Below are 11,345 nucleotides of genomic sequence, written 5' to 3'. Positions count from 1 at the left end.
TTTTTCTGAAGAAGGGTCCCAACCCGAAACGTCAGCTTTCCTGCTCCTCTGATGCTGCCTGGCTTGCTGTGTTCCTCCAGCTCCACACTGTGTTCTCTTGTTATCACATAGTCTACTATTACACACTACCGATTGTTAGTCACTAAAAGTCCCCATTAACAGCTATTCACCCTCCTAGCCAGATCATTATCAACTCCTTTGTCTATCCAACTGCTCTTCTCTCTCTTCGGGATCTATCATTTATCCTATCGTTCACTCCCTACCCCATTCCCCTCCCTATTTTCTGCATTTAAACCGACGTTTTCCCAGCTTTCATCAGTTTGAGGAAGAGTCACTGGACCCAAAACGTTAACCCTGATGTTTTCTTCACAGATGTTACCAGACCTGCTGAGCTTTTCCAACAACTTCTGTTTTGGTTTTCTTCCCAATTAGTCCTGTCCCTTTCCCTATTAGACACCACCCTTTTCACACTGATATCCCACCTCCACTGGGGAGTTCCCGCTCCTTCCTTGAACCCCATTGAGACCCCGCACCTTTCTCTATGAGGTCCTGCTGTTTTCCCCTTGGTTCCCGGCCCCTTGCTGATGGGACCCTGCCCTTTCCTTGAAGCACCACCCTCCTTTACTGCAGCCATGCCCCTTCCCCACATCCCGCCCCTTCCCAACAGCCCCCTCTCCCCCGCCTCCAAAATATTGCTGTCAAATGTTGTTGCTCAGTGGTGCCCCTCATATACACCAGACATCACCTGCACAGACCAGTTCCCCTTCCTTTAACTTCAAAAACAATCATGATGGTTACAAATTACACTGACAACCAGTTTAATTGCAGCAAGCTGAAAGAAATGCGAATACTATAAATCAATGTGTGTGTAAATGCAGCAAGCATTGAGACCATGATCATCTGAAACCAACTTCCCCATTAGACAGGGCACATGCTTAGGACAATAAAACAAAGAATCTCTAAACATTAACTCTGGGTTTCTTTATTTTCTTAAAGAACTATGGATGCCTGCAATCTGAAACGAACCAAACACAAAATGCTGGAGAAACTCAGCAGCATTTGTGGGAAGAAAGCAGACAGAATATTTCAAGTCCAGCAATTCGAACCCAGGTCTACTTCAGAACTGAGTGCTCAGGATGCCTGAATTCTGACTGCAAATCTTAGCCCAGCTCAAGGAAGGCACTTCTGTAAGAGCAAGACAAAGGAAACAGTTCAAAGACTTGCTGAAGGCTTATTTCAGAAGAAACCTACTTAGAGGAAACTTCTGTATGAAAGGACACAGTTCTTTGAAAACACCTGTCAGTAAGAGGAAGTACAGAAAAGGAACAGGGAAAGGAGTGCAAGAGACCTCAAGGCCAAGGACCACTTCTACCTCCCAGAAACACCTGCCAATAGTGAGGTTGGCGATGTGGCTCTAGGATCAGGCTCATCAGCCACACAAGGACCCACAGAACCTGTGACCAGTACCATGGGATTTCCTCGGTTGACAAACATACCTGTTAGCGAGTTTATATGACAATGTGGGCATCTCTGGCTGGGCCAGCATTTATTGCTGATCTCTAATTGTCCTATGAACTAGGAACTGGAGTAGGTTATACATCCCCTTAAGCCACTCAATAAAATCATGGCTAATCTCATCTCAGTCTTAACTCCACTTTCTTTCCCACTCCCAAAACCATTCAACCCATTACTAATTAAATATCTGTCTATCTCCTCCTTAAATTTACTCAATGTCTCGGCATCTACTGCACTCCAGGGCAGTGAATTCCACAGGTTCATAACCCCTTGAGAGAAGTTATTCATCCTCATCCCTGTTTTAAATCAGCTACCCCTATGCTAAAACTACGACCTCTCAATCTGGATTGTCCACACCTACTTTGTCAATTCCCTTTAGCATCTTATATATCGTAGTTGCTTGTTAGGACCCGTTCAGAGGGCAGTTTAAAAGTCACATTGTTGTTGCTAGGCCAGTCAACAATGACAGATTAATGTGAAACGAAGAACTGCAGATGCTGGAAATGGAATGAGGATGTGGAGAGGTGACGGCCTAATGGCATTATTGCTGGACTGTTAATCCAGAGACCAAGGTAAAGTTCTGTGGACCTGGGTTCGAATCCTGCCGTGGGAATTTGAATTCAATAAAACTCTAAAATTAAGAGTCTAATGATCACTGTCAGGAAAAACCCATCTGGTTCACTAATGTCCTTACCTGGTCTGGCCTGCATGTAACTTCAGAGCGTCAGCAATGTGATTGACTCTTAACAGCCCTCTGGGCAATTAGAGATGGTCAATAAATGCTGGCCTAGCCAACGATGCCCTCATGAATGAATCCAAGAAAATAATCTGCAACAAACAAAAACAGAAATTGCTGGAGAAACTCAGCAGGTCTGGCAGTACCTATGGAGAGAAAGCAGAGTTAATGTTTCGAATCCAGTGACCCTTCCTCAGATTCTGATTAAGACCTGTGTCAGCTCTCGTCAAGATTGACAGATTTCCTTCCCTCAAGAGTCTCAAACTGGGTTTTTACAGCAAATGACAGTGGTTCCGATTAAGCTAGCTTCCAATTCCAGATTTTTATTGAATTCAAATTACACTATCTGCCAGGGGAGAATTCACACTTATGTCACCAAAACCTCAACCTGTGGTTTGAAATACTAACTTATTGACAATACCAATGCAGCAACACCACATCCTGTATTGGCCTTCATTGAAAGAGGATTTGAGTTCAGAGTAGGGATGTCTTATAGTTATATGGGTCTTGGTAAGACTGCACCTGGAGCATTGCATGGAGTTTTGGTCTTCCTATCTAACAGAGGATAAACTTAACACTCCAACAAAGGATAAAGCTCTCTGATGGGGTAGAAACAGAAAGGACTTTTCTCCTTGTGGAAAAATCTAGGGCAGTGGGCATAATCTCAGAACAAGAAGTCATATATTTAAGTCAGAAATGAGGAGGAATTTCTTTTCTCAGAGGGTAGGAACTTGTGGAATTCTTTACTACAGACAGCTATCAAGACTGGGTCATTTAGTATATTGAAGAATGAGACAGACATTTTTTAATCAGTAAGAGAATCAAGGATTATGGGGGAAATGCAGGAAAGTGGAGTTGAGGATTGAGGAGGAATTTCTTCTCTCAGGGTTGTAAGTCTTTGGAACTCCTTGCCAGAGAGAGCTGTGAATCAGAAAGGCTGAGATAGATAGATTCTTGATCAGTCAGGAAATCAAGAATTATAGAAAACAGCAGGAAAGTTGATGTGAGGAATGTCGAACAGGCCATGATTCTGTTGAAAGGCGAAGCAGGCTCAAGGGGCCTAATGATCTACTCCTGTTCCTATTTCTATTGGTCTTATGATTGGCCACAATCTCATCGAATGGTGGAGCCAACTTGATGGGCTGAATGGCTTCCATTCGTCTTAAGATCTTATGGATTTTAAAAATTAATAGTGATTACTAAGGATTACACCAACAACCAAGTCACTGAATACATTCAAGAAAGGAATAGATATATTTTAAGATTTTTGAAGGCATCAAGGGTATGGAGAGAAAGCAGGAATATGACATTGCGATAGAGGATCTACGATGATCATTTAAATGGCAGAGCTGAATGGCCTACGCCTACTCATTGTTTTTATGTTTCTAAGATTATCAGTCAGGCCCCTAGTCACACTGGCTAGAAACTACATTAGGACTACTCAGGAACCCAAGTCAAGGGATCACAAGTTGCGAGGCTGTCTCTGGTCTCTGCCTGAGTTTTGACAGCCCTCCCTCTGACCCCGAATGGCACTTACTTTTACAGCACAACCCTCTTCCCAAACCCCAGGCCTCCATCCAGCTCTCTAACCCACCCCCATGTGTCATTCTACCCCCTCTTCACCCTTCTGCCATCCGACTGCAGTTCTCACAGGTCTCCAGCCTGCGTCCATGCTTCCCCACTGCACCCATAGATTCACGGCTTTCCCCATTAGCCCACTCTTAACTCCACTGCCATCCCCTCCAGTAAACTCTCAAAGATCTCTAACTCACCACCAAAAGTCTCCCCTATGTGTCCACTCTCACAGTCTCTTCCCCCATTGCCCCACTCTCCACTCCAGTCCCCCGTCATCTGAATCTAACTCTCGCAAGTCTCCAAACTGAACCCACATGTTATCCCTCAGTGTGCACTCAATGCCACAGGTCTCTCGTCCACACGTCCCCATCCTCATGCAGTATAAATTGTTGTTCCGTTTGAAATTTAACATTCTTGCATCTGTCCTAAAGAGTGCAACAGGAAAAGCTTTGACAACACATAACGTTTCTTTAGCAATACGAGGTATTTATTCCCATTTTTACTCTGCTAAATGATTCAGCATGTTCTATTCATTCGCCAGATATGGCCAGGCTAACATTTATTGCCCATCTCCAATTGCTCCTGAAAAAAGTGTTGAGTCATCTTTCTTGAACTGTTGCAATCCAGGAGATTAATGTTGTTTTGTGGTGTGCTCCTGGATTTTGACCCAGCGACGATGAAACATAAACCCCATGACTTGGATATGGTGGTATTCCCATAAATCTGCTGTCCTTGGGCTTTAGATTTTGAAGGTGATGTTGTAAGAGCCTTGGCAAGTTGCTGCAGTGTGTGTTATGATTGATAAACATCGCAGTGCCAGTGAGCTATTGATGGGGCTAGAAAATGAATGGAATGCCAATGAAATGGACAGCTTTGTTCCGGGTGGCGTTGAGTTTAAGCATTTTTGGAGCTGCACTCAGCCAGGCATGTAGGTAGCATTCCATCACAATCCTGACTTGTGCCTTGTAAATAATGGCTAGGCATTTTGCAGGTCACCTCCTGAGTAATTTGACAGCTTGTGAGTGGAACTAAATTGAATACCTCTTTCAAAAAGCTGAATAGCAATGCCTTTAGGTCTGTATGCTTTTATTAGCCAGCTATGTTCCAGGAAAATTTAAGTCTCACTTTTTCAAAAGGTCTTCCGGGTCCACTACCACTTCAATTCAAGGCTCAGCAACTCAGCTACTCAACCACATCTCCTGCATTTCCCACACTCCTGCCCCCAACAACAAGGATAGAGTTCCCCTGATCCTCACATACCACCCCACCAACCTCCTAATCCAACGCATCACGCTCCGCCACTTTCGCCAGCTGCAATCAGACCCCACCACCAGAGATATTTCCCACCCCAACCCCATCTGCTTTCCATAGGGACCAGTCTCTCCACGACTCTCTCGTCTGCTCCATACTCCCCACCAACCCCACCACAACCAGCACCTTTCCCTGCAACCACAGGAAGTGCTATACCTGCCCCTACACCTCCCCCCTCACTTCCATCCAAGGCCCCAAACAAGCAATCTGTATCCAACAGGGCTTCACCTGTACATTTTCTAACCTGGTCAACTGCATCCGTTGCTCCTGATGTGGTCTCCTCTATATCGGAGAGACCAAACACAGACTCGGTGACTGATTTGCGGAGTATCTGCGTTCTCTACACTCCAATCTAAACCACCTTCTGGTGCCAGCCATTTCAGCTCCCCTCCCCACTCCCTTGGCGACATGTCCATCCCAGGCCTCCTACATTGTCACAACGACGCCATGCGAAAATTGGAGGGACAACACCCTATGTCCCACCTCGAGAGCGTACGGCCTAATGGCCTCAAGATAGAAGTCACTAGCTTCAAAATTCTCATCCCATGTCCAGCCCTCCCTCTCATCTCCTCTTCCTTGACTTGACACAACCTGTCAATCTTCTTTTTCGCCTATTCGCCCCACCCTTCCCACTGACTAATCTCTACAACCCCTTACGTGCATCCACCTATCATCATCTCAGCTACCTTCCCCCAGCCCCACGCCCTCCCTTTAGTTGTTTCTGAGCTCCCTTCCCGCTACCTCGTCCTGAAGAAGGGTCCCGACCCAAAACGTCGACTTTCCTGCTCCTCCGATGCTGCCTGGCCTGCTGTGTTCCTCCAGCTCCATGCAGTATTGACTCTGACTTCCAGCATCTGCAGTTCTTGCTATCTCGCTCAGCAACTCTGTCTTCTTTTCTACGAACATAAAATTTTTAGAAAACAAATTAACACAAATGCTAAATCTACTGAGCAAAATGTAAAATGCTGGAAATGGGCAGGCTAGTCAGCATCTGTAAAAAGACAGGTTGTCTGTCAGCAGAGATAAATGAATATTAACCTGCAACATGAACCCTGGCTAATTTTTACTCCTCCCTAGCCAGGGGATACTGCCGTGCAGTGGAGCATTCCCACTGCTAACCTACCTGAAATCAGTGAATTCAACATACAGCAAAAATATATTACTCACAACCACTTTCTTTATGCTTCACTGGTGGTACATTTACCCATTAAACCAGTGGAAGCTGCTCAGACCTGTCCATCAGCACTTATTCTAAACTCAGTGCAGTACAACTTTACTGAAGGGTCTGGGCATAGATTTCCTTTGTACTTAAGGAAGTAAACAAATCCCTGTCAAAAAGAAACCCTATAATTGCGTAAACGGTCCTAAACCATGCAATACCACAGTCGATATATTGCATTCTTCTTTGGGATCATTTGATCATTGAAGGAACGAGCTTTAATTTTTGCCATAATCAGTCATGCTGCAATTTCCTTGTTATGTATAGGGGAACAGCTTCTATGGTAGATGTGTTATCCTTACCTATCATGCTGTAAAAGTTAGTACTGCTACTGCCAAGAAAGGAAGAAGAATGTTCAGATGCTGTTACAGTTAGAAGCAATGTTCTTTTGAAAAGAGTGTGCCTTTGACTTCCTGCCTTTGAGTCAGAAGATGTCAGAGTCCTGGAGCAGCCTGGTGATTGTAGTCTCAGTTGATATCCAGTGTCTCTCCATTGTATTACCTCCCCACAACTTTGGAACTTCTTCCAGCCTTACAACTCTCTGAGAAACTGTATAGTACTCTGGGTTTCTGAGAATCCCCCAGTTCCATTACCCCAGCTTTGATAGGCTTGCTTTCAGCCTTGACCCTGGAATTCCATCCCTGAAGCTCATTGATTCAGCTTCTTTAAGACACTCCTTAAAACCTAACTCTTTGATCGAGGTGCTGGATATCTGTACTAATGGCCCTTTCTTTAGCTCTATTTCAATGGTTTGGTTACACTGCTGTGAAATGTCTTGACACACCTTTTTACGTTCAAGTTGTCACCAATAAACATGTGCTGTTATGTTCTGCTCCATCGTTCAGCATAAACTACTCTTCTATTCTCATCTTGTCTGCAGCTTTTGACACAGTTGACCAGACCTCCTCCTCTAATGTTTCTTCACTATCACTAGGTGGGACTGCATGTGCTTGGTCCACTATTTTCCACTAAATGATAGCCAAAGGATGTCTTACATTACTTCTTTTCCATTTCCTCCAATTACCGCGGTCATCTCCTATCTTTCAACCACATGCTGTCCCCTCAGTGATATAATGTTAACAGCTGCAGTGTCAGTTTTAATGTACACTGCCAATGTCCAATTTTACTTCACTATCACCTCTCTCAAATGCCTTCCAATGAAATATTATGAAGACCAAAACGTTGGTTCCTGTCACAAAAATAGCTTACCAACTCCACCCTGCTCAACACACCACGTTGTTCTCAACATCGATGTTATATTTGACACCAAGATAATCTGTACAATAGTAATACCACTATCTCTGAGCCAGAAGCTAAGGGTTCACTGTTACCATATCTACAGCACACTGACTACAGTTTCTTTTAAATTCGTTTATGGGACGTGGATATTTATTGTCCATTCCTAATTACTCTGGGCAAGGTGATGGTGAGTTGCTTCCTTCAACCAATGTAATCCTTGAGATGTAGGGAGATCCACGCTGCTGTAACGAAGGGAGCTCCAGGATTTTGACTCAATGACAGTGAAGGAATGGTGATATAGTTCCAGGTCAGGATGATGCATGGTTTGGAGGGGAACATGCAGGTGGTGATATGCCATTGCATCTGCTGCCCTGGGCATTGTTTGCAGGTTTGGAAGTTGCTCTCGGAGGAACTTTGGCGAGTTACTGCAGTGCACCATGTACATGGTACACACTGCTGCCAATGTCCATCAATGCTGAAAGGACTGAAACAAACACAAAAATTTGCTGGGGAAACTGAGCAGGTCTGTGACAGCATCTGTGGACAGAGAAACAGTGTTAACATTTCAAGTCCAGTATGACCTTCCAGCAATTTTGTTTTTGTTCCAGATTTACAGCATCCGCAGCTCTTTTGGTTTTTATGACCTTTCTTCAGAACCGGGTTCAAATCTTGCCATGGCTGATGTGGAATCTGGGAAAGAAAATCTGGAAAAATAAAACCATTATCAATTGTCGGAAAAACCCATCTGGTTCACTAATATCCTTTAGGGAAGGAAGTCTGCTGTACCTAACTGCTCTAGCTTCCATGTGACTCCAGGCTCTCAGCAATGTAGGTGACTCTTAACTACTCTCTGAGCGATTAGAGAATGGCAATAAAAGCAGGCCTAGACAACGACACACATCACGTGAATGAATAATGAAAAATAAAAGTCTCCAATGTAGTTGGAGGTGTACTTATCCAGAAAAATGGAGAATATTCCATCACACTCCTGATTTGTGACATTTAGGAGTTAGGCAAGCATAGGTAAGTTACTCGACATAAAAAATCTCAGTCTCTAGTCAATTCTTGTAGCCACAGTATTGATATGGCCAGTCTAGTTCAGTTTCTAGCCAATGGCAACCCCCAGGATGTTGATAAGGGGAGATTCAGTGATGATTATACGATTGAATGTCATTGCATGAAGGTTAGATTCTCATTTATTGGAGATGGTCATTGCCTAGCACTTGTGTGGCATACATTTTACTTATCACATATCTGCCCAAGCCTGGATGTGTCCAGATCTTGCTATATAGGTTTTATATATTGACACAAACTGCTTCAGTGTCTGAAGTGTCATAAATAGTGCTCAACATTTTGCATTCATCAATGAACATCCCACTTCTGACCTTATGATGGAGAGAAGATAATTGGTGAAGCAGCTAGTTGGGTTGAGGATACTAGCTTAAGGGACTGAGGGCTCTTGCTGTGCAGTGGTCGTGTCCCTACCCCTGAACCAAACTCTTGTCCCATCTGCACAGAACAGGTTGATGAAAAATACATACCACAAGGAACTCCTGCAATGATATCCTGGAACTGAGATAATTGACCTCCAACAAGCACAACCATCTTCCTTAATGCTAAATTCCACTCCCACCAATGGAGAATTCCACTCCCACCATCTTCCTCTCCTCCACCTCACCCGCAATACTCATCGACTCCAGCTTTGCTACGCCTCCTTGATGGCACACATACTGAGGTTTAGCCTTGATGTCAAGGGCTGTGTGTCACACTTAACTCACCTCTGGAATTCAATTATTTTGTCCACGTTTGGACCAAGGAACTAAGTATCCCTGGCAGAACGTAGACTGAGCATCAGTGAGCAGGTTATTCCTTTGTAAGTGCTGTTTGATAGCAATTAAGTTGCTAGACCTGTTCAAAATCTGTTCCATTTAGTACAGTCATAGAGCACAATGAAATAGTGGCTATCCTAAATGTGAAGAAAGGACTTTATCTCCACAAGGACTCCGAGGTGGTCACTGCTACCGATATTGCCATGGATGGATTAATCTGCGACAGGAGGATTGGAGAGGATGATGTAAAGTAGATTTTCCCCTGTACTGATTCCCTCACCAGTCTTGTAGCTATGTCCTTTAGGACTTGGCCAGCTCAATCAGTAATATTGCTACCGATTGAACCCCCCAACCCAGAATACATTCCCTATGCATGCCACTCTCACTTAAACTCTTCCACTGCCAATTTCCAACAATGACGTCCGTTATTGTTGCCTGACAAAAATTTAAAGATAGCCTGCTGGTTAATCACTCCTCTTCCTCATGTACGTGCTATCATTTGGTGGAATCACATGCAGGGAAAGGAATTAGCTTGTGTCTATTCCAAAGGTGAACAGTGCAAACTCATTGCACAGCTTCTTCGGTGCCAACAAATTCCCAATTTGAAATATTTTTTCCATGCATTTAAGATTTTCTCCAACTGAAAATCAGGAAGACTGGAGCAGTTGTTTTCTCTAACCTAATGCCATAATTTCATGGGTCAACATCGAGGACTCCCAGGCCAACTCCTTCCAGAATGAATCTCCCTGTACCATCAGCTCAACTAGGTCTGTCCTGCTGGTGGCAGAGAACATAATGATGGTGATGGTGGTGTCAGGAATCTTGACAGCAAGGTATAATTCCATGAGTGTGACTTTGCCAAGCTGATGCTTGAATGGTCTGTGAGACAGCTGTTTCAATTTTGACACAAGTCCTCAGATATTTGTATTGAAAACCTTGCAAGTGTGTTTTTTTAAAAAAGTAAATAGGTAAATTTTGATTTTGAACTGACTAATATCTCCTTTCACCCACCCAAGTCAAGTAGCTCGGCAAAGAGCAAACCAGACAAATTGTTTCATTTTATATACATGGAATACCACTGTTGTATCTAAAGACAGTTCAAACACAATTAGGGGGAGGCAATGGCCTTGCGGTATTATTGCTAGACTGTTAATCCAGAGACCCAGGTAACATCCTGTCACGACAGATGGTGGAATTTGAATTCAATAAATATCTGGAATTAAGAGTCTCATGATGACCATGAATCCATTGTCGACTGTTTGAAAAACCAACCTGGTTCACTAATGTCTTTTAGGGAAGGAAAGTGCCATCCTTACCTGGTCTGGCCTACATGTGACTCCAGACCCACAGCAATGTGGTTGACTCTGAACTGCCTTCTGGGCAATTAGGGATGGGCAATAAATGCTGCCTAGCCAGCAATGCCCTCTTCCTGTGAATGAATAAAACAAAAGTTTCCAAAATCAGTGTAAAATTCAGTTATATACATGCCAAAGTCTACAAAATGCCAGCTGACAAGGTTGTTTTTGTAGTTGTTGTTTCTGGTTGATGCCAGGTGGTTCTGTCCAGTTTGCTAACTTTCTTCAGGTGTTGTAGCAGTCCGATACAACAGCTTGGCCATTTCAGAGGGCAGTTAAGAGTCAAGCACATTGCTGTGGGTCTGGAGTCATGTGTAGGCCTGACCAGGCTAGGAAGGAAGATTTTTTTTCCTCAAAGGACATTTGTGAACCAAATGGGTTTTTACAGCAAATGACAATGGTTACATGTTCACCATTAGGCTAGCTTTTAATGCCAGATTTTATTACATTCAAATTTCACCATCCTCCAAAGTGGAGTTCAAACCCATGTCTCAGAACATTAAAAACTGAAAGAACTGCGGATGCGGTAAATCAAAAACAAAAACAGAAGTTTCTGGAAAAGCTCA

The sequence above is a fragment of the Rhincodon typus genome, chromosome 30, assembly GCF_021869965.1.
Source record: "Rhincodon typus isolate 14 chromosome 30, sRhiTyp1.1, whole genome shotgun sequence".
NCBI lineage: Eukaryota > Metazoa > Chordata > Chondrichthyes > Orectolobiformes > Rhincodontidae > Rhincodon > Rhincodon typus.
The sequence above is the reverse complement of the archived record's forward strand: the minus strand, read 5'-3'. Positions refer to the sequence as shown.